The sequence below is a fragment of the Lepidochelys olivacea genome (genome assembly GCF_965140295.1).
Source record: "Lepidochelys olivacea isolate rLepOli2 genome assembly, chromosome: 9".
NCBI lineage: Eukaryota > Metazoa > Chordata > Testudines > Cheloniidae > Lepidochelys > Lepidochelys olivacea.
Window position 1 is genome coordinate 5,181,980 of NC_140419.1, and position 27,515 is coordinate 5,209,494.

The 27,515-nt window shown below is 50.0% G+C and overlaps 1 pseudogene across 1 annotated transcript; it reads left to right on the forward strand.

Moving 5' to 3' along the window:
• The first annotated feature begins 5,880 nt into the window (after positions 1–5,880).
• On the forward strand, positions 5,881–10,104 carry LOC311525785 (cytoskeleton-associated protein 5 pseudogene; annotated as a pseudogene). Its single transcript has one exon. The product of its transcript is annotated as a cytoskeleton-associated protein 5 pseudogene (transcript).
• Positions 10,105–27,515: the final 17,411 nt, after the last annotated feature.

Consider the following 27,515-nt stretch of genomic DNA (forward strand, 5'->3'; position numbering starts at 1 on the left):
AGCTTTGGTCTCCGTGGCCGGCCTCGGCCACACCTTTGGGGCACTGGGGAATTAGCGGGAAGGTGTGCCGGCCGGAGTCCGCAGCGCGCCCCTCAGGCAGGGGAGCGCCGGGGTAGGGGAACGCAGGCCCACCCAACTCCACTGTGTTCCAGCCCAGGGCCCTGACAGTGGCGGGAGGCGAAAGTCCCGCCGCTGGGTCAGCGGGGCAATCCGCACCCGCTGACCAAACACACCCACCCCATGGTGTAGTTCGGCCCCTGGGCTACTTCCTACCTGGTCTCTCTCAGGCGGGCAGCTCCGGATCCTCCATCTCCTCCGGGTATTCTGCTGCGGGCAGCTCCGGATCCTCCGGGTATTCTGCTGCGGGCAGCTCCGGATCCTCCGGGTATTCCGCTGCGGGCAGCTCCGGATCCTCCATCTCCTCCGGGTATTCCGCTGCGGGCAGCTCCGGATCCTCCGGGTATTCCGCTGCGGGCAGCTCCGGATCCTCCATCTCCTCCGGGTATTCCGCTGCGGGCAGCTCCGGATCCTCCATCTCCTCCGGGTATTCCGCTGCGGGCAGCTCCGGATCCTCCATCTCCTCCGGGTATTCCGCTGCGGGCAGCTCCGGATCCTCCATCTCCTCTGGGTATTCCGCTGTGGGCAGCTCCGGATCCTCCATCTCCTCTGGGTACTCCGCTGTGGGCAGCTCCGGTTCCTCCATCTCCTCCGGGTAATCCGCTGCGGGCAGCTCCGGTTCCTCCGGGTATTCCGCTGCGGGCCAGTCCCACTCCCCCTCGGTATCGGACTCACGCTGGCCCGGGCTGCAGTCAGGCCCCTCCAGGTCCTCTGGGTATTCAGCGGCCGGCAGCCCTGGTTGCCACAGGCCTTCCCCCCGGTCAGGCTCCTCCTTGCCCAGGGCTTCGCCTGGGTCAGCAGCAGGATCGCAAGGGAGCAGCCTGTGTCTGTCTCCCTCCCTGGTGCTCTCCTCCCTGGGCAGAGGGCCCCGCCCTTTGTACTTCCTGTCCCATCCTTCCCCTTCCGGGGATTGGCGGAAGCTTGCCCTGGCCCCGCCCACTCAGGCTCAGAGGGTGGCTCTTTACCCTCTGGTTAGGAGGGGAGCCACCCTGGCTCCCTACAGTTCCCCATGTAGATACTTACAGACATTGATCAAGTAATTCCTTACCCTTCTCTTTGTTAAGATAAATAGATGGAGATAAATATCACTACACGGCAGGTTTTCTAATCTTTTAATCATTCTCATGGCTCTTCTCTGAGCCCTCTGCAATTTATCAACATCCTTCTTGAACTGGAGACAGCAGAACTGGGCAACGTATTCCTCAGAAATTGCACCAGTGCCAAATACAGAGGTGAAATAACCTCTTTGCTCCAAATCAAGATTCCCCAGTTTGTGTAACCCAGGATCCCATTAGCCTTTTTGGCCACAGAGTCAAGCTGGGAGCTCATGTTCAGCTGATTATCCACCAAGACCCCCAAATCTTTAACATCTTGTAAATTAACTGGGCCTCTTTTGTCTACTTCCTCCTTTGTGCATTAGCGTCACTGAATGGAGCCCGAGCCCGAGAATGAGGTGCATTTGCTTTTACAGGCCCTGAAGACCCAGCAGAGGGAGCTCAAAAGCACAGAATTAGGAGATGTACTCCCGACTGCCTGTATTATGATAGCACCTTTAGGCAACCAATCAGCTCAGGGCTCCAGTTTGCTAGGCACTGCACAGAGCCACAGATGGCAAGACAGTCCCCTGCCCCAAGACAAAGGGTTGGAGACAGGGACGATTATTATACCCATTGCACAGAAAGGAGCTGAGACCCAGGTAACTCGCCCAGATAACTCTCCCAGTCAGTTGGTGTGGGGTAGCTGGCACTGTGGGGTGAGGATGCGGAAGTGGCTGCCGAGGCCAAAGGTCACTTTCCAGTTTGGAAGGCAGGGCTCCGGACTGCAGGAGCCAGGCCCCAGTGAGCAGCATGGTCTGCTAGAGGGCTGGGTCAGGTTCGATTAAAATCAACGTAGTTGGTACCTAAATGCCTTACTGAGAAGAACAGCACAGAGCCTGCTGCAGAGCTAGGAACTCAGCTGGGGTGTCCTGACTTCCAGATAGCACCTTAAGCACGGGACCATCCTTCCTCTCCTCGCTGCAGCTGGCCCTGGGGAGGAGTGCAAAGGGAGAGAGGGTGAAAAGCCTTTCTATGCCCAGGTGCTGCCCTGTTGCAGTTGTTATGGTCCCTGAAGGCAAGGACCAGGGGCATTTGGAACTACTGGCAGCACTGGACTTCGAAAAGGTGTCTTATGTGTAAGGAGGGGTAGGTTGCGATACGGGTTTGCCCTCTGTCCCACATCCCCTTCCGTACCAGCCAGTGCAGCCGAGCCAGCGGAGGGGTGAGGAGCATGCACTGCAGCCCGTTAAAGAGTCTCTTAAAGAGCGTCAGAGTCCCCACGCCGGCTTGCCCTCTCCCCCACGCCTCAGCCCGGCCTGCGCCTTCGCACCCGCGACACCGGCCCGCACAGCACAGCACTTCAGAAGACGTCAGGTGGGCGCTTAGTGCAAGCCGTGCCAACGGAAGATCGTTTAAAACAACCGAGAGAACTTGTTAGCTGCAGAGCGGGCACAAAATGACCTTTCCTCCCCACGGAGTCAGATGTTTCTGCTAAAGCAAGCTGTAGATGTAAGACAGAGGCTCTGAAGGGACTTCGTCACGTCTTGGGCTGGAAAACTGAAGAAACACATGGAAAGAGGACAAGATACTTGAATTGAAACTGTGTGTGTGTGTGTGTGTTTTTCCTGGCACCGGGAAAGGGAACAGACCCTTTAGACTGTGTAACTTTCATGGGCCAGGGACAGTCTCTCACTGTGTCTTAGCACAGTAGGGCCCTGACCAAGGCCAGAGCCTTTAAGTGCTGCTGTTTTACAATTATTACTCCCGACCATTTCAGACCTCAGGCATTAATTCAGATCTGAACTAGGCTGGGAGTGACCAACAGGTGTTCACCTCGGATAGTTCAGTGGCCCCCTTCGGGGTCCCCAAGCTGAGTGCTCACATCGCAAAGGGTGCTATTCTTAGAACAGAGGCCAAGGATTAAATGAGCCACTGAGACACTGCACCCCTAGACATGGTTCCTCCAGGGCAGGAGGGGGCTGTTTGCGGGAGGGGGAAATTTGTGCTGCTCATGCCCAGCCTTTGGCTGCACAGAGGAGGCCAGGGCAGATGGGCAGAGTGATGGACTAGAGTCACTGAATGAGATAGATACGGCGCACAGATGCTGGTTACGATCCAGCCGGTTTTGGTTATCAGCAGTACTTTGGGCCAGGTCATGAAGTCTTGTTTGCTTCGTTAATACCCCGGGTAATGGCAAAGGTGACTAGCTGAGTAAGTGCTTAGTAAAAACTGAGTGTGGGTTTTAAATTCTGGCTGGTGGCATATCTCCAGCACCTGCCTGCCAAAGGGCCTCGTCAGGGCTTCACAACAAACACTGCAGCCGTCGCCGTTATGTCAACTTTGGCACAAGGGAGTCGAATGTCAGGACCCACCAACCACACAGAATTAAAAGCAGAGAGTCTACGAGCTCACCCCGGGTGACGAGCAGCAATTAAATCCTCTTCAGGACAAAAGATAAAAACAAAGGTGCTGCTCTGTCATAAAACAGGGCTTGGAGCCGGATTTCCGGGTCCATCTCAGAATCAAGGCGAACAGGCATTCTTCACAGGACTGGGGTCCTATGGAGGCAACATTATGAAGGTGGGATTTTCAGATGAATAGAGGTAGGTGCAAAGTCTCGTTCCTCTAGAGCAATAGAGGACTACTGATTAGTGATTGTTAATGGGTAACGATCACTTTCCCGTCTTTCTCCAGTTTGAACACGGACGGTTTTTGTACCTCCGCTGCTGCTTTTGAATTGACCATCACCCTCTCTCCCCCCCCCGCCCCTCCCCCGAGGCCTATCTCTTTTCTTTAGGCAAGGGGCAAGCCGTCATGCTTGATTACCCTTTCTTGGTCCTTTTCAGTTCTGCGTTCTCTACCCACTGCCACTTTCCCTCCATGGCAACGTACATAAACAATCCTGTCCAGGCGCAGGAGGGTTCGTACCTCACTTTGACATTGCACCACTAAGATTGCGTTAGTTGCAATTGCATAATCATAGGAACGTAGTGAAGGGTGGCATCGGCCTTCCCCTTCCCCACCCCCCACCCCGTTTGTACCTGATCCTAATGGGTGACCCCAGCTTAGCGTTACAGGGGAAGGTGACACTCCCACAAGGTCCCTGTAAAAACTTTGCCTTGGAGAGAAATTCCTTCCCAGCCCCACAGAGACAGCATCGTCGAGCAGAGTAAGCACAGGACAGAGAGCCGGGAATTCCTGCGTTTTACTCCGGCTTCTGCGTCTGATTCACTACGGACACTACAAAGTGAGGGCAATGTAAGCCACCACGCATCAACCTCGTTGCACCTGTGTCTACGCGAAATCTGTCTCCCTGCAATGAGAGCTCTCCAGGATGCCGACATCGTAACGCCACCTCCCCGAGTGGCACTGAGCCATGGTCCATGTACTGAGGTCAACACAGCATGGGTATAGACAATGAGTTAGCTATGTCGACCTAGCAGTCCTCCAGAAGCTATCCCACAATGCCCCTCACCGACTGCTCTGGTCATAAGTGTGAACTCTGCTGCTTAATGGAGACCGGAATCCCACCCCTCCCCCCGACCTTTAAAACCCCACAAAGTTTTGAAATGCCTTTTCCTGATTGTTCATCTTGGCAAGCACACCTAGCAGCTCTCCATTGCTGTGTGCAACTGCCCTCTATTAGCCCGAGAAAGTCTCCCAAGGGCTGAGAGTCTCTCTGATCTGACCGACTTTAAGTGCTTATGTCTTATAGAATCATAGAAACATAGAAATGTCGGGCTGGAAGGGACCTCAAGAGGTCATCCAGTCCATCCCCTTTCACTGAGACAGGACCAACTAAATCTCCTCCACCATCTCTGACAGGTGTTTGTCTAAATTGTTCATAAAAACCTCCAGGGATGGCTTAGCTGGGTTGTCGAGGTGGTGTCTCCTTGCGGTTTGTCTGGGCACAACTCACCCCATTGTGGTTGCATCATCCCTCACAGATTTGGGGTTGGTCCGAGTCCAGAACAAAAAGAGAAACGGTGAACTTCAGAACCAGGCTCATCTGCAGGTGTGTCAGGAGGACCTTCGCTCATCTGCTCTGGGCTTGTCTTTGGGCAGCTAGTCCCTTTCTGTCAGTTTCCCTGGGCCTAGACATCCCAGACCACCAAATGGGTTTGCTCCGAGAGCATGCTATCCTAAGATCTCAGCGAGAACCAGGCTTCCCTTGTCAAGCAAGTAGCATAGCTCTGCTTTTCTTCCTGGTCAGCCCTCTCTATGGGGATTCCACAGTCTCCATAGGTCACCAGTTCCAGGACTTCATTACCCTATCATCAGAAAGCTTTTCCTAATTTCTAACCTAAATCTCCCTTGCTGCAAACTAAGCCGATTCCTCCTTATCTTACCTCAGTGGACATGGAGTATGGTTGATCACCATCCTCTTTAGAACAGTTTCTTACATATTTGAAGACTGTTACCATGTCCCCACCCTTGGCCTTCTCTTCTCTGGACTAAACATGGGTGGATGACGTCACAATGATCTGCAGCCGTCAGACCGAGCGCATCAGAACTCACAAGCAAGAGCAGCAGATGATCACCAGGAATCCGACGCTGCGGCTGGAACATCAGCAGCTCCTCCAGCTGCTGCAGGGGGCAAGGACATCGGGAAGACCCTCTGCAGCTCATTTGGAAGCTCTTGTCACCCAGCCTGGTCACCCACCTGAGAACCGATGGTGCAGAAGGTTCTGGCGCCCAAAGCAAACAAAAGTCAGTGCCAAGCAACATGTCTGAACTTGAGCTCTCAGAAGAATCGTGTGAGAAAGTGGTTGCAGCTGTCCTTCCGGCCTCCTGCATTCGGCAGCTAGCCAGCCGCAACTGGAAGGAGAGGTTTTCCGGCCTGGAGGCATTTCAGAAGGCTGTGGAAGAAATAGAGAAGAGCAAAATGCCCTGCCAGGCCCTGGTGAGGCTGCTGGAGAAGGATCGTGGCTGGGAGGAAACAAAACTCCCGGTGGTGCAGAAAAAGCTTCACATCATCACCCTGATCGCCCAGAAGGGAAACTTTTCCAGAACGTCAGCTCAGGTCGTCTTGGCCAGCCTGGTGGGGAAGGTGGGCGACGTGATCTGCAGCAGCGACGTGAAAGGAGCCCTGACAGCAATAGCAGAGGCCTGTGCGCTGTCGTGGACTGCTGACAAGGTCACGTCATTGGCTTTCTCGCAGACCCAGCCCAGGACCCAGGCAGAAGCCCTGAAGTGGCTGGCGAACGCCATTACAGAGTTTGGCTTCACTGGGATGGAGGTGAAGGCCTTGGTCAGTACCGTAAAGGCTGCTTTTGCTGCTGTTCACCCAGATGTACGGGCCTCTGCCTTTGTCCTGCTGGGGACCATTTCTCTGTACGTGGGCGCCCCTCTGAGAGCGTTCTTCGAGAGCGAGACGCTGCCCCTTCTCTCCCAGATAGATGCCGAGCTGGAGAAGATGAAAGGCCAGAGCCCACCTGCTCCCACCCGGGGCAGCTCCAAGCACTGTAGGGGGAGAGGGGATGAGGGGAAGGAAGGGAAGCCCCAGGACCATGGAAGGACTGAGACTGTGAATATCAGCGACAGGATCACCTCAGCGCTGATGTTGAAGCTGCGGGACAAGAGCTGGAGGATCCAGAAGGAGGGCCTGGACGAGGTGGCAGATATCCTCAGCGACGCCAGCTTCATCCAGCCAAACGTGGGCGACCTCCCAGCTGCCCTGAGGGCTTGTCTCCAGGACCCCAATACAGTCCTGGTGCAGCAGACCCTGAGAATCCTCCAGCGACTGGCCACCTCCATGGGTCCGAGCATCAAGCAGCATGTGAGGAAGCTGGGCATCCCCCTGGTCACCATCTTCAGGGACAGCAAGAGCAGCGTGCGAGCCTCAGCCCTTATGGCCGTGAATGCCTGGGCCGAGCAGATCGGCACGAAGGACTGGCTGGAGGGGGAGGACTCTTCTGAGGAGCTGAGAGAGGAAAATCCTTTCCAAAGGCAAGAACTGCTGGGCTGGCTGGCTGAGAAGCTGCCTGCTCTCCGTTCTGCCCCCTCAGACCTGCTGCGGGGAGTGCCTCACCTCTACGCCTGCCTGGGAGATTGCAATGGTGATGTGCAGAAGGCAGCCCAGGAAGCCATGCCCTTCTTCTTGATGCACCTGGGATTTGAGGTGATGGATGAAGCCGCTCGCCAACTGAAGCCAGCTACCAAGGACCACGTAGTGGCCATGCTGGAGATAGCCAAAGCCAACCCTACCTCCAAGCCCACTGTTCCTGTTAAGTTGCCTTCCAGGCTGCCAAGGGTCACGGCCGTCCCAGCCTTCGCCTCAGCCTCAGCCACATCCCACCTGGCATCAGCCTCTTCTTCTCCAGCCCCTGCTGGAGACTCCGTGTCCAGCAGTGCCCTGGAATGGAAGCCTGGACCCAAAGACGCCACATCAGGAGCGGCTGCCCTGAAAGTCAAAGGCTTGCCCGATGGGGGGAAGGTGCAAACAAAGGCCAGCCTGAAGGACAGTGGCAACAAGCTGGGTCCTATTTTTATCACCGTCCCCAAAGGGAAAGAGCAGAGGGCAAAGGACGAGAGAGGGGGGAAGGTGCTGAGGTGGAACTTCACCACCCCCAGCAACAGGTATGCGGAGCAGCTGAAGGCTCAGATGTGCAGCTGTGTGTCCAACTGGCTGCAGGAGGAGATGTTTCACTCCAACTTCCAGCACCACATCAAAGCGTTGGCCATCCTGGTCAAGCACTTGGAGAGGGAGAAGGATGGCCTCATCAACTGCCTGGACCTGATCCTGAAGTGGCTCACCCTGCGGTTCTTTGACACCAACACCTGGGTTCTGACGAAGAGCCTGGAGTATCTCAAGCTGCTGTTCACCTTGCTGAGCCGGGAAAGATACCAGCTGACTGAGCACGAGGCAACATCTTTCCTCCCCTACCTGGTCATGAAGATGGGGGAGACAAAAGAGGTTCTCCTCAGGGAGGTGCATGCTGTTTTGAAGAGGGTCTGCCTGGTCTATCCAGCCAGGAAGATGTTCAGCTTCATCATGGAAGGGACCAGGTCCAAGAACGCCAAGCAGCAGGCAGGGTGCCTCGCTGAGCTGGGATATTTAGTCAAAGCCTACGGCATGGAAGTGTGCCAGCCAAGCCCTGGCAAAGCCTTCAAGGTGATATCTGCCTTCATTGGAGACCAAAACAATGCCATCCGCAGTGCTGCCTTAAACAGCATTGTGACCGCTCACCATGTGCATGGGGAAGGGGTGCTCAAGCTGATTGGGAGCCTTTCAGAGAAACACATGAGGATGCTAGAAGAGAGCATGGAACAGGCAGCCACCAGGTCAGCTGCTTCTCCGGTCAAACAGGCCATGGAGAGACCGCCACATGCGCTAAGCGCAAGTGCTAATGACAGCATGGGAACAGCAGAGGGCATGCCCTCCAAACCCAGTCACGCCCACAGCACGGGAGAAGACATGGAGATGGGGCAGGCAGCTCCCCAGGCATTCCAGATGGACATAGAGGAGCCTGAGAATGTGCATGACTCTCTCCAGTGCAAGAGTCCCAAACCGGATGGCATCACTCAGCCAGGCGCAATTCCTGAACCCCAGCCCAATGCTGTCTCCCTGCACCCTAATGGCATGCATAGCAACGTTGCCTCCACCATCAACTTCATTATCCACCATGTGGCCAGTGGCGACGTCGACACCATCATCCAGGCTCTGGCACAGATCGATGAGATCCTGAAGCAGGAGGACAAGGCAGAAGCCATGTCTGGCCACATCAACCAGTTCCTGATAGCCACTTCACGGCAGCTCCGGTACATCCACAGGCTGCAGGTGGGGGAGGAGAAACTGGGGAAGGACCAAGTCATTCAGCTGTATGGCTGCATCATTCGCAACATGATGCTGCTGTTCCAGACAGAGAGCCTGGCCCAGGAGGCCTCCACAGGGGTTTTGAAGGACCTGCTCCACAGTCTCATCACCTTGATGCTGGATTCCCTGGTGGTGGACCTGGAGGAAGGTCAAGATGTCATCCAGTCCATCAATCTCCTAATGAAAAAGGTGCTGGAGCAGTCTGACCAGACCAGAATCTTTAGTGCCTTGCTCGCCCTGCTCCAGGATAGCCTGACGGCTGCAGCCAGCCCCCACAAGTTCCCCGAGCTGGTGGCCAAGTGTCTGTGGAGAATCACGCAGCTTCTCCCCCGAACAATCGGCACTGTCAACCTGGACCAGATCCTACTGGACATCCACCTCTTCATGAAGGCGCTCCCCCACGAGAAACTAAAGCAGTGCACAAGCCAGTTCCCCCAGATAGCTCTGAAAACTCTACTGCACTCCTTGAGCAGGCTGACGGGGCCTGGGATTCTGGACCACCTCACCATGATAGAGAACAAGGGGGAGTCAGAGCTGGAGGCTCACCTCTGCCGGGCAACGAGGCTCTCCACCATGCAGGCTGCCAAAGAGACCAATACAGATGCCGGTCAGGGGGTCTCTCATGTGGCTGACAAGTCTGCAAAGGGCAAAGTCAATGACATGTTAGCAGGCATCTTTAAAAAGATTGGCTCCAAGGAGAACGCTAGGGAGGGTCTGGAGGAGCTGTACGAATACAAGAAGAAATGCCCCGATGTGGACTTGGAGCCTTTCCTGGAAAACTTCTCCCTCCTCTTCCGCAGCTACGTGAAGCACGGCCTGGCAGTGATGGGCATGGAGCGAGAGGGCAAACAGCACCTTCCCCCCGGCACAGGGATGCCCCTTCAGGCTCAGGCTCCCCCTCCCACTAGGAAAGCCTCCTCCCCAGGAGAGCATACAAATGGGGAGGAGGTGGGGCCATCTCTCTGCCTGGACAGGCTGAAATTGATGAGGCGTCAATGTAGCGGCACAAAATCCTGCAGCCAGCTCCCCCTTCCCCAGCGACCTTCAAAGCTCGAAGACCCCTTGGCCCTGGTGTCCCCAGACAAGCACAGCAGCAAACTCCCCCGCTATGTGAAGATCCAGGAACAGAAATAGCACCTGGACCTGGCATCCTGCCGAGTGTTTCTCTGCTGGCTTCGAAACCAGCCAGCCCTTTTTCTTCCTCTCCCCATCAGCCACCATACATGATGGGAACACACAATAAAAAGACAAATATAGAGCGGTCGCCAGTGAATGGCTCACGGGACGAGGGCAGCTTTCACTGACTCAACTAGAAGTCTTCCTCATTTAGAGTGGCCTCATTTAGGCCTTCAGTTAAGTGTGGATTTAGGTGGGGAGAAAGGAAGGGGACAGTAAGCAGGAGAGCTGGGGGGACACAGCAGTAAGGAACGAGGGGGGAATGCTGGTCTCAGCACACCAGGGTTTTTTCCCCCCACAACGTGAGCAGATTCTAACAGTTGCTCTGACTTGCCAATTTCTTGCTTAGTGTTTTATGACTGTAAATGGCAGGAGCAGATAGTACCAGCACAGAGATTAGCGGAGGATAGCCATTAAAATCATGTACCTCCCTAGAGAGACAGACCAACCCATAACTGGCAGGGCAACTTGGAAGGAACTTCCTCTGTAGGCGAGGCTGTTCCATAACTGCGTTCTAGGGGTAGGTTCCGGATGGACCTGCTGAGTGTGGTCACTGATTTCTAGGCTCTTGAGAAGCTCTCAAGAAGGTTCCAGGCAAAATGCTGCCCTGATTTACATGGCCCTGCAGAATGTCACACCCACGCATGTTTGCCATTGGGTTATGCGGGGAGAGAGTCAGGGCTGGGCTGGGCTTTGTGAGTCAGCCCTATCAGCGGCCCCGTGTCAATCTACTTGTTGACCACGGAAGTGCTCCCAGCTCAGGGGCCTTAATCGTGGCCTAGCCTCCCCCATGCAACTTGAGAGGGATGATACAGAGCAGCCAGCCCGAAGTGTTTGCAGAATAAAAATGTTCCCTGTTTAGCGGAAAAGGAAACACACAACCCAAAGTGTAACTGGAAATGTACCCGTGGGACCCTGCAAGCAAGTCGTGCTGATATCACCACTTTACGGTCCAGCCAACAACACTCTTTCCCCCTACTTCCAATCCCTACAGCCACGGCCAGATTTGGAGGCAAGTGATCCAGGCGACCACCCGGGGTGCCGGGCTTGGTGGGGTGCAGGGCCTGGGGTGCTGTTTTTGTCATTAGCAACAAAGGGGGAAAATAGAACATTTGAAGTAACACGTTTCAGGTATTCCATATATGGATTCATTTTCACTAACCTCCTAGAATGTTCTGGATCTTTATAGAATCTCCAAACTTTCTGAGAGCTACATTTTCCCTTGGACCTCCTAGATGTTGTCAGCCATGCCCTTGCGAGTATATTAGGGTCAGGGCGTCACCAGTCAGTCAGTGGGATATAAAAACAGATTTATAGAACCTAGCGTGCAAATTTATCACCTTATATGACAGGGCTAAATCACACATGTAAATAGTATGACAAAGTTGTGAAATGGGCGACAAATGCATAAAAAACAAGATATTCAAAGGTTTAACAAATGGGGGAGGCGCCGAAGACACTCCTTGCCTGGGGCACCATTTGGGCTAGGACCGACCCTGCTTACAGCACAGGATGAGATGGGCCACTGCTCTGGTTCAGGGTGGCTATCGTCCTGGAGATCTCATGCAGGTGGGAGGTGCCCGCCTGACGAACTTGTAGACCAAAGTGGGTTCTGCGGCCACAGAGTAGCCAGTAAACATTTCCCCCACCCTGTCCTGGAGGGACCACAACAGGGGATGACCGGCAGCAGTTCAGTCTCTATTGCTCACTCAATCCGTCGGCTCCTTACCAAAGTTGCCTCCAGAGATCCTACGAAGCATCATAAACTTGCCACAAGTGTTTTTTTATTGTCTGCCTTGTGCTGTTATTTATACTGCAGTAGGGCCTAGAGACCCCAGTCTAGATCAGGATCTCATTGTGCTAGGTGCTGTATTTGCCCCCTCAGAGACAGATCCTGTCCCAAAGAGTTTACAGTCTAGATAGATTTCAGAGTAACAGCCGTGTTAGTCTGTATTCGCAAAAAGAAAAGGAGTACTTGTGGCACCTTAGAGACTAACAAATTTATCTGAGCATAAGCTTTCAGGAGCTACAGCTCACTTCAACGGAGGGACAGTTCTTGCCATTGCCACAGAGAGGAGCTGAAGCGCAGAGAGTAAATGCCTAACACAGTTTGTGGTGAGCCAGGAACTGAAGCCAGCTCTCTCAAATTCCAGCCCGGTGCCGGAACAAGACCATCCACCCCTCTTTCCATGCAGAAGGTGTACTGTTGATTTAAATCAGCAGCAAGGAGTGAAGCGAGAACCAACACAGCTGGAGAAGACTCAAGACAAGCTCTGCAGTGAAGGAGAGAGGGGCTTTAATGCTGCTTTCCTTATGCTGAGAAAGTTCCTTGTTCAGTGTCCGAAGAAAGTTGCTTTCTGTGATTCTTTACCATTGACACCCGCTATTCTTTCTCTTTTTCTTTCTTTCTTTCTTTCTTCTGCACCCATCACTGTAGTAACTGAGGGCCTGATATATTCCAGCCTCTGCTCCTTGCTTTTGTGCCACTATATAAATATTTATTTAAACCCATTTTTTTGGCTTACAAAAGAGATTGACCTTTTGACATTCTGAGAACTATGGCCCCAGTCCAGCAAAGCACTTAAATACACGTTTAACTTGACGCCCATTAGCTTGAATAAGACTATGCATGTGCTTAAAGTTAATCATATGCTTAAGTGGTTTGCTGGATCAAGGTCAGAGTGCTCAGTTCTGGCTTTACTGAGCCCCTCATGAGCAGAGCCGATCCTGCCATACATTGCAAACAATTTATGGGACTCATTTAGCCCTGTTTTCTGTTGGCAAATTATCTGCAGCCAGACCACGACTTTTATATATTTCTCCATTTTTTTAAATTGACTGACGATGAACCTTCCTGAGTCAAGGATCGTAACAGGGAATGCATTCGGGAAGGCGGTTTGTACCAATCTGTGTGTTTTCTCTTAGGGAGAATCAATAAGACACAGAATTTCAAACCCACTTAACACTTGTCAAACTAAAAGAGTCTAATGCAGTGGGGTTGCTATGGACAACCATAGAATGCCAATTTGTTCTACAGAACACTGATACATCCCTCTGCCATCACAGAAGAGTTTCAAGAAAGCCTTGTAGCATTATGTTAGTTTGACAGAAAACCTTATATATTTAGTGTGTAAAATGCCCACTTTCTCACAAGCGCCCCAGAACAGGACTTATTTTTGTGTCTTGTGCAGCATGAAGCACTTTGGGAGAGGTGCTTAATAATAAATATTGTTTGTAGACAATTAAGCATAATTATGAAATGCCTTTAAAATTCTGAACTCAAACTGAGCATTTCAGCTGGCTATTAGAGGAGATGTCATATTAAAAAGAAATATGCTCTCTGAGTGTTAGCCCTGTTTATTGTATAATTTCTATTTTCATACAAAATATACCCCACAGTTTCAAAGATGTTATTACACTTCTTGGGCAGTTAATGTTACTTAGACTCTGCCACGCTCAGACTTCATTACACCACTATAATCAGCCGGTGAGGTTTTGCTGTTACACCTCCACCACTTAGTACATGCTGAAGTTCCTGTAACAAAGGCCACCCTACTAATGCTCTGCCATCATAACATTACTCAACCCATGCCATAGTCTCTCAGCAATGCAATGCCCTGTTTCACACTGCAGGAGAAAATAACCCTTTGCTAATAGACACAGATCGTACGTGTATATTGTGGCCACACATTGTTATTGTGGCCAACAAGGGCAACCTGAGGGCTGTCTCATAACAATGAAGGTCTCATAGATTTTATGGATTCCAAAGCTACAAGGGACCGTTAAAGCGGCAAAGAGCCCTCTGGCACCTTATAGACTAACAGACGTATTGAAGCATAAGCTCTCATGGGTGAATACCCACTTCTTCAGATGCATCCAATACATCGGTTAGTCTATAACGTGCCACAGGACTCTTTGCCGCTTTTACAGATCCAGACTAACATGGCAAACCCTCTGAGAAGGGACCGTTGTGATCATCCAGTCTGACCTCCGGTATCACACAAGCCAGAGAATGTTCCCAAAATAATTCCTAGAGCATCTAATCCGTTCCTCAGGCTCCTGAACTATACAACCAGGAAAATGTCGAGCGATTTTAGCACATCGTTTTCCTAGTAGTAGTCAGCACCTAGCTAGGCTATTATTGCTCTTAGTTACTATTTGCCTTCCCAAGTAGTCACAATCTTGGATCAGGACCTCATTCTGTGAGGCGCTGTACAAACACAAAGAAAGACCATCCTTGTCCGAACGAGTTTACAATCTAAGTAAGCTCTGGCTAACTTTCTGGCATCCCATGATACTGAATTGTTTCTTGGAGCATCTAACTTGGCTTGCCAATTTAAAATGTAAGTTACAAAAGGAAATCTTAATTGTTTAGATCTCTTGCAAAGATGTTTTCTGTTGTTTGTCAGTGTTGTGTGGTTATATTCCATGTCTGACTTTGATTCTCACACTGGTGTCTCATCAAAAATGTTACTTGTTTCTTATAAACTAGCAGAGGATCAGTCATATGATGGCATGTAATAGAGACACTGGTCCCAACCAACAAAATCCGATCCTGATCCCCGCCTAGGCTTCCTAAGGCAATACAGGTTTGGTTTTGTCCACTAGAGAGATAGGAATCTGGATGTGGATCTGAACTTCCGCAGATTTGGGGGCTCTTTGGATCTGGGGTAATGGTTCAGTCTCATCACTTGTATGATCAATAAACTGTGGGCTGGTTGTGGTCGTGCTTTATGCCAGTCCACATTTTTTGAATTCTGCCTCCTGCGCTATTCATGTTTTTGTGTTTTTCCAGCTGCTAACTCAGAGTAAAAGCAAGCAAATCAAATAGAACTTCATCTCTTTCAATCCAAAGAAGGAAATTCCTCTGCATTCTTCTGTTGGAGGAGTGGGTCAGTGATGAGATGGGACTGTCTACACTGGCATATAGCTGATCTGTGACCGCTAGCAGCAAATATCTCCAACGGCCGGTGAAAGGACACTAGATGGGGAAGGTTCTTACTACAGTTCTTTCCCAGGTGTCTGGCTGGTGGATCCTGCATACATGCTCAGGGTCTAACTGATCACCATGTTACGAGTTGGGAAGGAATTTTCCCCAGGGTCAGACTGGCCGAGGCTCTGGGGGGGTTTCTCTGCAGCATGGGTCACTTGCAGGTTTACACTAGTGTGAATGGTGGATTCTCTGTAACTTGAAGTCTTTAAACCATGATTTGAGGATGTTAGTCACTCAGCCAGAGGTTAGGTGTCTGTTACAGCAGTCGGTGGGTGAGGTTCTGTGGCCTGTGGATGTGTAGGTGGTCAGACTAGATGATCACAATGGTCCCCTTTGGTTTTAAAGTCAATGAGTCTGTGAGTCTCCCCACCATGTAGGAGATTCAGAGTCCTACCTATGGATCACACAGATCTCTGGACCTCAGGGGATATGGATGAAGGCTCAATGCCTACCAAGGAGAGCCCACTTTAAGGGGTTTCCCCAGCACAGTAGGGGCTACTCAGGAAAATTATAGTAAATGAATTTTCTTCTTGTGTTTGCACTGGGCGTAATGGGTGGTGGTGCAGGATTATTCAGCCTAGCCACTCCACTGGCAGCCCTCCTCATGGCTTTGGGGAGGAGGGAGAACAAAGCCCCAGAGCTGCTGTCTGCAAGGGGATGGGGATATACATATTCCAGGGTCCTCTCCACACAGCTCTCAAGGGAATGATCTGGCCTGACAGCTTTCACTGGCTGTTTACTCAGGGCAAGCTCCTGTTTAGCTTGCTGGAGTATGCCCCAAACACAGACATCAGGAGAAAGCAGGGTCAGGGAGATCAATGAATTATAAATAAATATAGCAAAAACAAATCCATCAGCGTGATAAAAACAGTAGACGGAGCCACACTAATTAAAAATACAATAATCCAGACAGTGGAGATTTATTTAAAATAGAGGCAATTACAGGTTTTAATATCTTGGTTCAAATTAACAGTAGCCGCCAAGCGGCTGTGGAAACATGTTCTTTATAATGAGCTGATGGTAGAAAGGCAGCCCCACACGCTCTCACTCCAGCTAATTTTCCTCCTCTCCTCATAAAGCAACTTGTCTGTATCGTTTCCTTTTGGAGACTGAAGTCCTCATGTCCAGCCACATGCCTCTCAGGCACTGGCAATGCAGACATCCCCCATGGAAGAGCATCAAACCCAGGCGAGAGGATAGCTCTGTCTCCATGGCCTATTTCTTCCCTGACCCCTGTATCACAGCTGTCAACAAGGAATCCCACTAGGGCTAGCTGTGGTGAAGCTGGTAAAGTTGTGAAAACTACAGACTCATTTCAAATGAGCCATTACATGGATCTGCTTTCAAACACTCTCGTCCTCGGAGCTCCATTTGAACCAGCGGCCAAGAGGACGGGGAGAGTAAATAGAATGGATCTCCTTAAAAAGATTTCAGCATGGAAAATGAGCAAAGCAGCAGTACACATGTGTGCCACCGTTTCTTCCCTATCTGTTCACCCACTCCTATTTCCTGCTCATTGTGAAATGATAATTAGCTGTGAACCTCCTGCTCCCCTGCCCCAGTTCATTTGCATATCGTTCTGCGCATGAGAGTAAAATCAGCAGCCCATTGGGAAGGGACCGGTGTCTTTCTAATTAGCGGTGAACTCTCCTCTCTTTCCTGTTTACCCAAAGGGTGCGCAAACATCCCGCAAGAGGGACTTGGCATTGCAGCTGGACTAGGAGATGTAATTATCTGGCCTGTGCATTAAGATTAATAAATATTAACTTTACTTGGGTTTTACTGCCTGCCTAAAATGGAAACAATGAGCTTTCCTAATTAATCAAATTACGGCTATAAAATGATTTCCTTTTAGGAGGTTCATTTCTGTTTTTCTGGCAATTAGTGCCGATGACATGACCCCCCTTCTTTTGAATGTTTCGAAATACAGAAAATGGCAGAAGTGCCACCGTGTTTTAATGGAGTCGTAATACATATTAGCTAATCAAGTGTGAAGAGCCTGTTCACTCTGAGTGCTGTAATTATTTGAGAGCTTTTAAAAAAAAAAAACACATGTCAAACCTTCATTTTATTTGCATTTATTATGTTTAAAAAAAAAAAGAAAAGAAAACCCTGACTGCCACTTGTGAAAGTCCACAAGGTGACCAGGTACGAGAGAGATGTTGAAATGTCTGATTTTTCCTTTTGATTGTCTCCTTCCTTTTATCTTCCTATGGTTTTCATAGAACCCAAGGCCAGAAAAGACCTCTAATCTGTGATCTTCTAATCTGTGATCTTCTAATCTGACCTCTGGCTTCAAACAAGCCAGAGAATTTCAGCTAGTGATTCCTGCATCCAGCCCAATAGCTTCTGATTGAGCTAGAGCAGAGCTTTTCAGTCTTCAATCGATTTATGAGTTAAAGTTGTGAAGAATCCCCCGCTGCCTCCCTGGGTAAGTTGTTCCAATGGTTAATTACCCTCACTGTTAAATTTTGCATCTGATTTCCAGTTTAAATGTATCTACCTTCAACTTCCAGTCCTTGGGCCCCTGTAATGCATTTGTCTGTTAACGAGGCTTTACAAAGTGATCCTGTCTGATACAACCTCTTTGGCTGGGGAAAATGCCATCAAATGGGTGAGAAAGGTTCTAAATCTGCAAAAAGAAAAGGAGTACTTGTGTTTTTGCGAATACAGACTAACCCGCCTGCTATTCTGAAACCTTTCTAAATCTGGGTGATTTACCCTGGCTCCTTTGTACGTGGAGAAACAGTGTCCAAGATACCACCTAGGAGATTCCATGCTTCCCGACCACCAGGGTTCAGTGTTCTGCAGCAGCTCTTTCCCTGCCAGACTCGAGGGGCTCATGGAAGAAGAACAAGAGCATGGCCAGGGGTCTGTGATTCACTGGCCAGTCCCGGGCACAGAGCTGCAGCACAGGGGCTGTGGTAATGGCCACACGGTTGCTCCATAGCTTGGGAGATAGGATTCCAGGGCCCTGGTCCACCCAGAGAGCCCCTGCACACAGGCTGCTTGCTCAGGGGGCATTTGTTCCAGCATGAGCTGAACATGGCCAAATCCAGGCCCTGAGCTAGAAGTTTGGTGATGGTTAGAAAAACCCTACAGGATAAAAATGATTTCCTGGCAGCATACCCCACCCTACTCTACTGGTGAGTGCAATATGGCGTGGCCATCACCCAAGCGGCCCCTTGTAGCCAGGGCTGCACTCTGCAGAGCCCTGCCCCTTCTTCAGGGCTCCTTAAACAAAACTCCACACAGTGTTGTTCACCTACTCACAGCCCTTCCTAGGGGCTGGTTCCTTTGGGAGCACAGAGTTCCAAACACAATCACAAAAACACATCTCTCCGCCCCCGCACCCCGCCGCCGTTCCTGAGGTGCCATCCCTTTCTTGTGTCTGAGCAGGGGGAGAAGATGCGAGGCCTCCCAAAGGAAGAGCAAAACCTTCAGCTAGGTTCTCCTTACCCAGCCTCATCTCCCTTCTCCAAGGCCCACAGCAGGAGAGCTTCACCCCCTTCAGCTTCACTCTGCAGTTCTCCCTCCTAGCTCTGCCATCACTGAACTCCCTCTGGCTCTTTAGAGCCCAGATGCGGTCCTCCATCCCATTCGTTGGCTCAGCTGGGAGCCCCCGCTCTGGCACAGGGACTAATTTCAGGCCAGCCACCCTGTGAGAATGAGTTTCACATTCAGGTCTGACCCTGACTGCCTGGTTCTAGCTTGGCTCTGAAAACTCCACTGTGCTATTTTGGCATCTCACATCATCAACTGGCGTGAAAGACTCTTCATCCATAACCTAGCGGGAAAGAGGGATGAATCGTAAGGGGGAACAGGGTCCAGCTCTCCCTTTACAGGCGTGAGAGCGGTCAAACTGCTGTTTGTCTGCAAGGAGACATGCATGGAACAGAAAAAGAGCCAACTCCTGGTTGCCCTTCTCCTTCCATTCATTCAGTGAGGTCAGTGGTAAACTCAGTGAGTTTAACATGAATAAGTCGAGCAGGATATGGCTGGGGCAGGTGCTAAGGTCCATATTTCACAGAGCCATTTGTCTGACTCCAGATGTTCCTTAACTGGTTGCCCAAGGCTAACCAAAGACCTGGGACCTAATTCTCTCCTGCCTTGCACTTGGTGTGGTCATTTATATCTGCGCAGACTGAGTGGCTCTCCCACTTCGCACTAACCTAGCCCAGCAGTGATTGTACAAGGTGCAAAGCTGTGGAGAACCAGGCTGCTGGTTTCAATTGTGTGGTGTTTCTAAAGCAAGGCTTGTCACCCTGTCTGAGAGCAAGGGTGGCTTTGCCAGAACCCAGTGCGTTTGTGACACTACATGAGGCAAGAGAAATTGGCTCAAAAAGTAACACAAACTTTTCAATTACTTTAATTACTCCTTGCTCGACAGGAGTTCAGCATTGCTACCCCGACAGAGAAGTCAAGTATTTCTCTCCAGGGTAGACATTTATTATTTCAAAAACCATTTAATTTTCCATCTGAACAAAGCTTAAAAAAAGGTAGATCTCAGACAGCACCAGGGTTCTGTTCAATATCAAACTGAGCTATACATCATGTCAATTACACATGGTAACTGACCAGGGGAAAATTTCAATACATAGATTCCAGTGGGTTTGAGATACATGTCATGAACGCACATTGCCAGGAGTGCACCCAAAAAAGTCAAACAGAGGTTGGAAAATACCTCACTAAGCCTAAGAAGCACATGCTCAATGCTGGAATGCAGCAGGGACATGTGTTGCATGTACCCACAAGCCTGGTAATAACCTGAGAAGACTCCATGCTTAAAAAACTAAACTGGCTCTTCATTGATACCTATTTACAGACATGCTGCAGATGCAGCTAGCATTCCAGCCATGTGCACACAGACTGACTTCCTGGTGCATTCTCCAAACTCTTCCCTCCTGCAACCTGTTCCCCTCCCTCTAGGTTCCATGAAGGTTAATTGAACAGGCACTGTCATTTACTATATATTTGGACAGCGCCCAGCACACTGGGACTCTGACCTGGATGGCCTGTAGATGCTATCTGCTGCCAACATATAAATGTTAAACAATCTTTGCAAATCTTTATTCAGAAATGGAGGCTGCATCCACCCATAGCTGCAATCACACACCTGCAACAATGTGGAATATCCTTCTGTTAGAAAAAGCCGATGCTCCAAATGATTCTTTGAGCCCATTGAAACATATGGAAAGACACCCACTGACTTCAGTGGGCTTTGGATCAACCTGTCCTGAGCCTAAATTGGGTGCCTTTATCAGATAACAATAAAATTGTTACAGTCAGAGCTGCAACATACTGTGGACCTGCCCCTGTGGTATTTTCTGCACCTCTTACATTGCTTCAGATATTACCAGGTATGCAAGATAGGCTGTGGTTTGATCCAGACACACTACGATAATTACTGCTGTTCTAAACAACCACGGGACACACATTTGATAAGGTGCGGGGCTCTCCAGAGCTCCCAGTGGAGGCGGGGGCGGTGGGGGGATTACTGTCTCATTGCTTGTTGGGATTGTTTCTTAATGACACAACTGGGCCCTTAGATTGTAAACTCCTCAGGCCAGGAGTGAGTCTGTACTATCCTGGCTGTATGGAAGTTTATAAGGCAGCTTTCCCCATTGAACATAGATGTAGGTGTATTCCACCTGCAGTCTCCCGTAGGGAGCTGGGGGGTTGACATGCCGGTGCTTAAATCAGCTCAGCTCAATGTCATGAGTCATGTACTTGGGCAGAGGAATGTCACTTGCGCATCAAGCTATTCCTGGTGCTACCCAGCCCCATTTGACCGGGAAAGTCTACCTGGCACCCAGCAGCAGCTGCAGATTTCCTCGCTGCAGTGATGCGAGTGGAATAGCACCAAAGAGATTCCCACCTACACACTGCCAAACAAATATGAACCGTGGGAGGAGGCCAGACTAAGTTTCTCACTTGGGTAGTTCAGCAGAGCCCCAAAGAAGAAGCTGCAGCTGGCTCTGAAAATAATGACAACTGCAGATTGCGTCAAGATGGTTTAGCTTCGAGCCTTGTCTGCATGCACATTCGTGCTGAGCGGCTGCTTGGCGAGATTCTGCCCTGTTCAGAGTCCCAGCACTGGCTTTTGAAGGACTAAAATCTAGTGATTCTCTCTTGGGTTACCACTATTCATCTTAATGTTTGACAGCGGTAAACTGGGAGATTCCCCAGTCAAACAGAGGCCTACGGTAGAGTCAAGCTGCTGACAACCAGGAGCTCATTTAAGCTTTGTTCAAATCAGAGCACAAAGCAGGTGACCTACTGCCACCCTCCACTTTTGCAACATATTGGTCCCAGCTGGCCATCTCTAAAGGGACCCTCCCTCGGTGCATCGCAAGGAGAGAAACGAATGCACATGCATCAGCTAGATAGCGTGCAGCTAGTCAGCCATGGGCAAAGGGTACAATAGGCATGGGGAGGCACCCAGGCCATAGTCCCATCCACGCTCTGCCTCTAGGCCCTGCCCTCACTTCCCCTTTGAGCAGGGACTCAGCTCTAGAAGACAGCCTGGAGCTCAGGACTTGGCCAGCCGGCGGCCAGGGCCAGCTTGGGCCAGCACAGGGCTCAGGCCGATGCTCAAGCCAGCCAGAGGCCCAGGACATGGAGTGGTTCAGCTGGGGCTCCTCTGGCTGCAGTGGGGGTCGGGGTGGGGCCTCAAGTGGAAGGGGTGGGCTCAGGGGACTAGCCTCCCCAAAGTGCAGGGGGGTTCACCCACTGCCCATGTAGACAGCTGGAGCTGCCAGATTTTTTTTGCACAGGGAAGCCTGCGTGGGTTAGAGCATGGCTTTTTGCTATGGAGACTTAGCTACTACCTACCTTCGGGTTCTACACTGCCACCCGCACCATAGCATTGGAGTGCCTCCCATGTAAAACCAATTCGAGACGGAGAGGTCCCCAGTGGGCTTTGTGGAAGATGTGAGTTGAAACGTGACTGGAGGGAACGTGAAGGCAAGGCAAGGCAAGTGGGCTCAGATTAGTCCCTAGTGAACAAAAAGAGCAGAGAATTTGGCAGCATTGTCAATCTCTGCTCAGCAGGAGCCCAGCACTGGAACAGCAGGGGATTTTCATCGATGTTCAGGCCAGAAGGAACTGTTAGGATAATTTAGCCTGATGTGACAGGCCAGAAAATTTCACCCAGTGATCCTCGCCTCCAGCTTGTAACTTCGGGCTGAGCAAGAGCAGATCTGGTAGAAAGACATCCAGTCGTTACTGAGGCTGCAGGACACAGACAGACCCTGTAGTTCTTTCTGGGGCTGATAGTGTCTCCCCATTAGCTCTGGCCTGGAAAAAGCAGTCACAGGGTGGACATCTGGGTACATGACAGAAGCCACCCAAAGGCCTCCAGGCTGCAGAATAGAACGTTATAACATGGATCTAGGTCATCACAGAACGGGACAAACTACGCTCACAGGAAGAGAAGATTCTGAATGTTTATGGCCAGGGATGTTAGTTCTCCCTGACTACCTCCACCCCTTTACAAATGAATCACTGATCTAATGGGGGAAGTGGGACCCAAGTCGTCAAATTTTGTCTCTTCCGTTAAAGCTGAAGCCCTTGCACCCTGAACCTGTGAATAGATTTGCACAGACCACTGAGCCCTCAGGAATTCCCACAGGCCACATGTGGCTGTTAGGCCATGATCTAAGTCAGCAAAGGATCCTGGGCCCAAACCACCCTTAGCATGAACCGTGCGCGTTCATTTACACCAATGCAATGCAGGGATGAAACGCCGTGGTTCTGATCTGGTAGCACTTTACAGTGGTACGCATGCTGAGTATTGAGGAATCAGGCCCCCTTGTCCTTAGCAGCTCATGGCTGCTGTAATTGTTGTCATGAGCTCTCCAGCATTTCACTGGGCACAAGGTAAATATGCCCTTTGGCATCTAGCTGGATGTGCGCAGGCTGCTGCAGTGGGTTGTTTTTGGGCTTGTAGCAGGGAGGGATAGTTAACACGAAGAGTTAGAAGGCTGGAAATGACAAGCACTCTGCAAATTAACGTCTCCTGCAACAAGCTCTGTGTAGAACTCAAGGGAGCCAACCTAAAAGTTTGGCTAATTGGAAAATCATTTCAGATGACTGCGGAGGTAAAGGACCGTTCCCAAGTAACAGCTGTAGGAGAACCATTAACAACATGGGAGAAGATAAAACAAAAATGTATCTGTGATTCCTGTCTCCCCTTCCCCCCCCTGCACCCCCCGCGCTGTCTATTCAACAGATAAATAATTTGTTCCTTTATGATGCCCCAAAATTATCACAGGACTGTAAATGCCTGGTTAGCACCTCATTTCACAAACACTCCCAGATGCCCTACGAGAACATATATACAGCTCTCAGCTCAAATAGAAGGAAAGCTTGATAGTTTTCAGGTGTCATTGTCCGTTTGTAGGAGTGATATGGGTTCTTTACGGTCATTTCAGGGTTACACTTGCATTTGCTGATAGCCTGTTGCAGGTTTAACCAGTTTGCAACCAGATCCGCAGAAGAGTCCACTGACTTCAAGCTGCCATGGAGTGACCCTGAGGTAGGCCAGCTGAGCCCTGTATTCCAACAGTTTGGAATGTGGTTTTCTAAGTCTGTAGCTCCGATGCATGTGTTGTGAGGTGAGCCAGAAGCAGAACGCTGAATCCGAACACCACCCAAACGCTGGTGAAGCTGGAACATGGATCCACATCCAGATTGACCTGTTCAGATGTTTATACTGAACTCCACACAGAGGCATCTGCGTGTCTAGGCTCTGGCTTGAGCTTTGCAAGTGAGGTCTGTGTCTGCGCACCGAGTCAGCCGTGAGGAAGTGTACGTTTGGATCTGAGCTTTGCGGACGTGGCCTCTATCTAGGCTACATGCAAACAAACACACATGCAAAGTGTAGTCCTTTTACCTCTACCTATGTCCTGCTCTTGAAAACAAAACATTTAATAATAAATAATAAATACTAATACTGTAGCATCTGTCAACTGAGGCTTTCCTGGCAGGAAAAGAAATGAACCATCTTGAGCTGATTTTAAGAAAGGATAAATCCTTCTTCAAGAGGATTCAATGCTCTGTAACGGACTATGGCTCTTACCAGCCCTGTGTAATATGTAATAATACCTATCATCATCATTATTATTATTTATATACAGTAGCAGCTATAGGCCATGGGCCCATTGTGCTAGGTGCTGTACAAGCATACAACAAAGAGACAGTCCTTGCCCCAAGGAGCTTGCCATCTACATGTAGGTCTACAGGCAGCAGGTGGATACAATGAGATAATAGTCTAGCTTAGGTTTTAAATCTTGCCCTTCGTCTTCTTTTCTCTGATGATCAGCCACTCTCCACAAAACACCTGACTCTGGATATAAGAAGAAAACAATGTATATAATTGGTTCTGGCGAGGTGATTGGCTTAATTGGTTATCTCTGGAACTCCTTTGTTGACTGAGTTTCTATAGCTGATCAGTGAATTTAATTACACTGTACCTTGGGGCACCTAGCTGGCTGCAGGGGCATAGTTACGGGTAAGCCTGGGTGGGGCGCCGCCCACCGACTTAGCATCTGGGCCCACCCAAATCTGAGCAGGGGTGCGGAGTGCCACAGTGGCCCGGAGCGTCACTCAGGCTCCTGAAATGCTCTGTGCCTGCCCTTCAGGAAGCCACACTCTGGCCATTCTGCCTGGCCAAGTTCTGAGCCACCCCATGCGCGTGCCCAGCTCGGCAGGTGACGCCCTGTGTCTGGGGGCCCCAGGGCTAGCAAGCGGGCGTGGCGGCGGGGGAGAAGCTGAGCTAGCCCCGTCTGTCATTCCCCGGCCACCCCCCAAATTTCCACTCCGAGCTGGGCCACTGGTTGGATCAAAGGGTAAAACGGAGGGGCGTTTTTTTTTGCTGATTATATCTTATTTGCTGACTATCATTCAATAAAGCTGTGATCATGGGCTGCTGTTGCTGGTGAAGACACAGATAGACAATAAATGGCTTCTGAGGGTGTTTAAACACCCAAGGGAAGCTAAAACTCCAGCCACCCATGGCGTTAAGCCGAGAAAAGATTCAACAGGCTTCAATGGAAGAATAATGACTTTCCTGCCCCACACGAGTCGGAGAGCTCCATGCTGCTGATGATGATTTTTTGGTCTTTCCACTTTCTGGGTGGGGCTAAAAATTAATAATTATTTGAGGGTGTGGCCTGAGCAGGAAAAGAGAGATGAGCCTGCATCAATATCAGGCCAGGTTCTGATTTCATTTATAATTATGTCAGTCCAGAATATCTTCCCTGAGGCCTGATTCCATCTGCAATTCCAGGGAGCCAACAATATTTACAATATCCCATCCTGTGGCTATATCTCTGTACTGATATATAAATACCCAGACACCTTACACTGCACTACCATGTGCGGATGCCTGCATGAAAGGGTGACCCTGTGTGGTTAAGGCACTGGACTGGGGGATCAGAAACTCCGGCTTCAATTCCCTGATGTGTGTAGGAGACAGCTTTCTCGGAGGCCAGCCCAAGACGATGGAACGAACTCCCGGGGGAACTCAGCACCCGTAAATCTGCTCACCTTTCACTCTAGGTGCAAGATGCATTTCTTTGATCTGCCTTCTCTAACAAACATAGAGCCTAGGTAGATAGTCTTCAAAAATCCAAAACAAAATGCTCCACTGCACACACACCTCCCCCTGGGGAGAGGCCGCGAGAACAAACATGGTGGCAGATGAAAGTCACATGGCTTCATACGAGTCACATGGCTTCATGGATGGTGCTCAGATGCTACGCTGGTGAGTGCAGTGTGAGGATCTCCAGAGAAGGGAATGGAATAGCTCTGCCGCTGACTGCCTGTGAAACCTATGTGTGTCTCAGTTCCCCCTTTGTAAAATGGAGAGAATTCGACAGTCTTTTCCCCACCCTGTCTTCTCTCATCTATTTAGATTGCAAGCTTTGGGGATCTGGGACTGTCTCTTTCTGTGTGTATGCACAGAGCCTAGCACAATAATAGCCACCCTATTGTTGTATTGCTGATACGCTTCTTTGCACCATCCCCTCCACTCTGTTTGTTCCCCCCACTCCACCTCCCAGGGTTGCATCCGACATTCCCTCTGTAAGCTCTTTCAGACAGCTGTGACTTTCCACGTCGTCGAAGCAGGCCATTTGCCACACTTTAGATCACAATCAAGGATTTCAGATTTGTTCTTTGGAAGATGAGACTTGATTTGGGAGCTAAGACTGGTAAAAATATTTGTTCGAATCATGTAACAGGATGGAATTTTCATTGGGTTCTGTGTTTGTACAGCACCTTGCACATAGGGCCTCTAGGCACTATGGCAATACAAATAAGTAGTAATAGTCCTCTAAAAGGATATGTTATATGAACAGATTGAATCCCCCCCCTATATCTAGCTTAGCATTTATATTACGCTTTTCAGACAAAGACCTCAAATTAATTGCGCCTATCTGCAGTTTAACTCTATCATTTAAAGCTGCTAAACTTTAGCAGTGGTAGTAGAGGGAGAATCAAATAAGTTAATGAACTTTATTATGGATTTACATGATTTAAGACTCATCCCTCTACTCTGAAATTCTAAGAACTGACAAGAGATTTTCAATACATTAGATCAGGATTATTTTGTGGCTGGTTGCATGATGAAATAAAGTATTTTGTTCTGTGGTGAAAAGTTCAAGAAAGGTCTCCCCAGACATAGATATTTGTTTGGGGTGGCAAATTGATCTGCTGTTGGAGGAAAGCAAGACTTTCCTTGGTGATATGTCACAGGCAACATGCCCAGTGAATGCAAGAACTCCACTGTGCCAGCCATAAGGTTAAATATGCAGATCAAAGCTCAGCAGAGAATTCTAGTGCAGAAAGCCTCAGACCATGAGCCTTTCCTGCTAGAATTGGAAAGGTGTAAACAGCATAGAGGGGAAAATTGTTTAGAGTGAGCTGTGGGGAAGGGGGTCTATCAAAGTGAAACAGGATGAAACTGAGCAAAGGAAAAATGAAAACTTAATATCAAGGAATGTTTCCTTCAGGGAGATATATTGGGCTGAATAAGGGCCTCCCAAGGGAAATGACAAAAAAACTAAACAGGGAGAAAACAGGGAAGACTATACTGTAAGGAACAACTCTGGCTTGGGACTAGGTGGGACCTAGAAGTTCTTGTCTATTTCTCACATCCATGATGCTAGAGAAATCTCCTAGCTACTGCCATCCCCCAGAAATCCCCTTGCTAGCTTCACCACTGCTCCCACCTCTATCCCATCTTCTCCTTTCCTAAGGTAACCCCAATAGAGTATTTATAAGACTCTGCCTCCTCCTCTCCCAGGTGCTTGCATTCAGGGCTCATTCTTGTTCAGATCTCATGCCCTCTAATAATGAGTGGGGGCTGTTT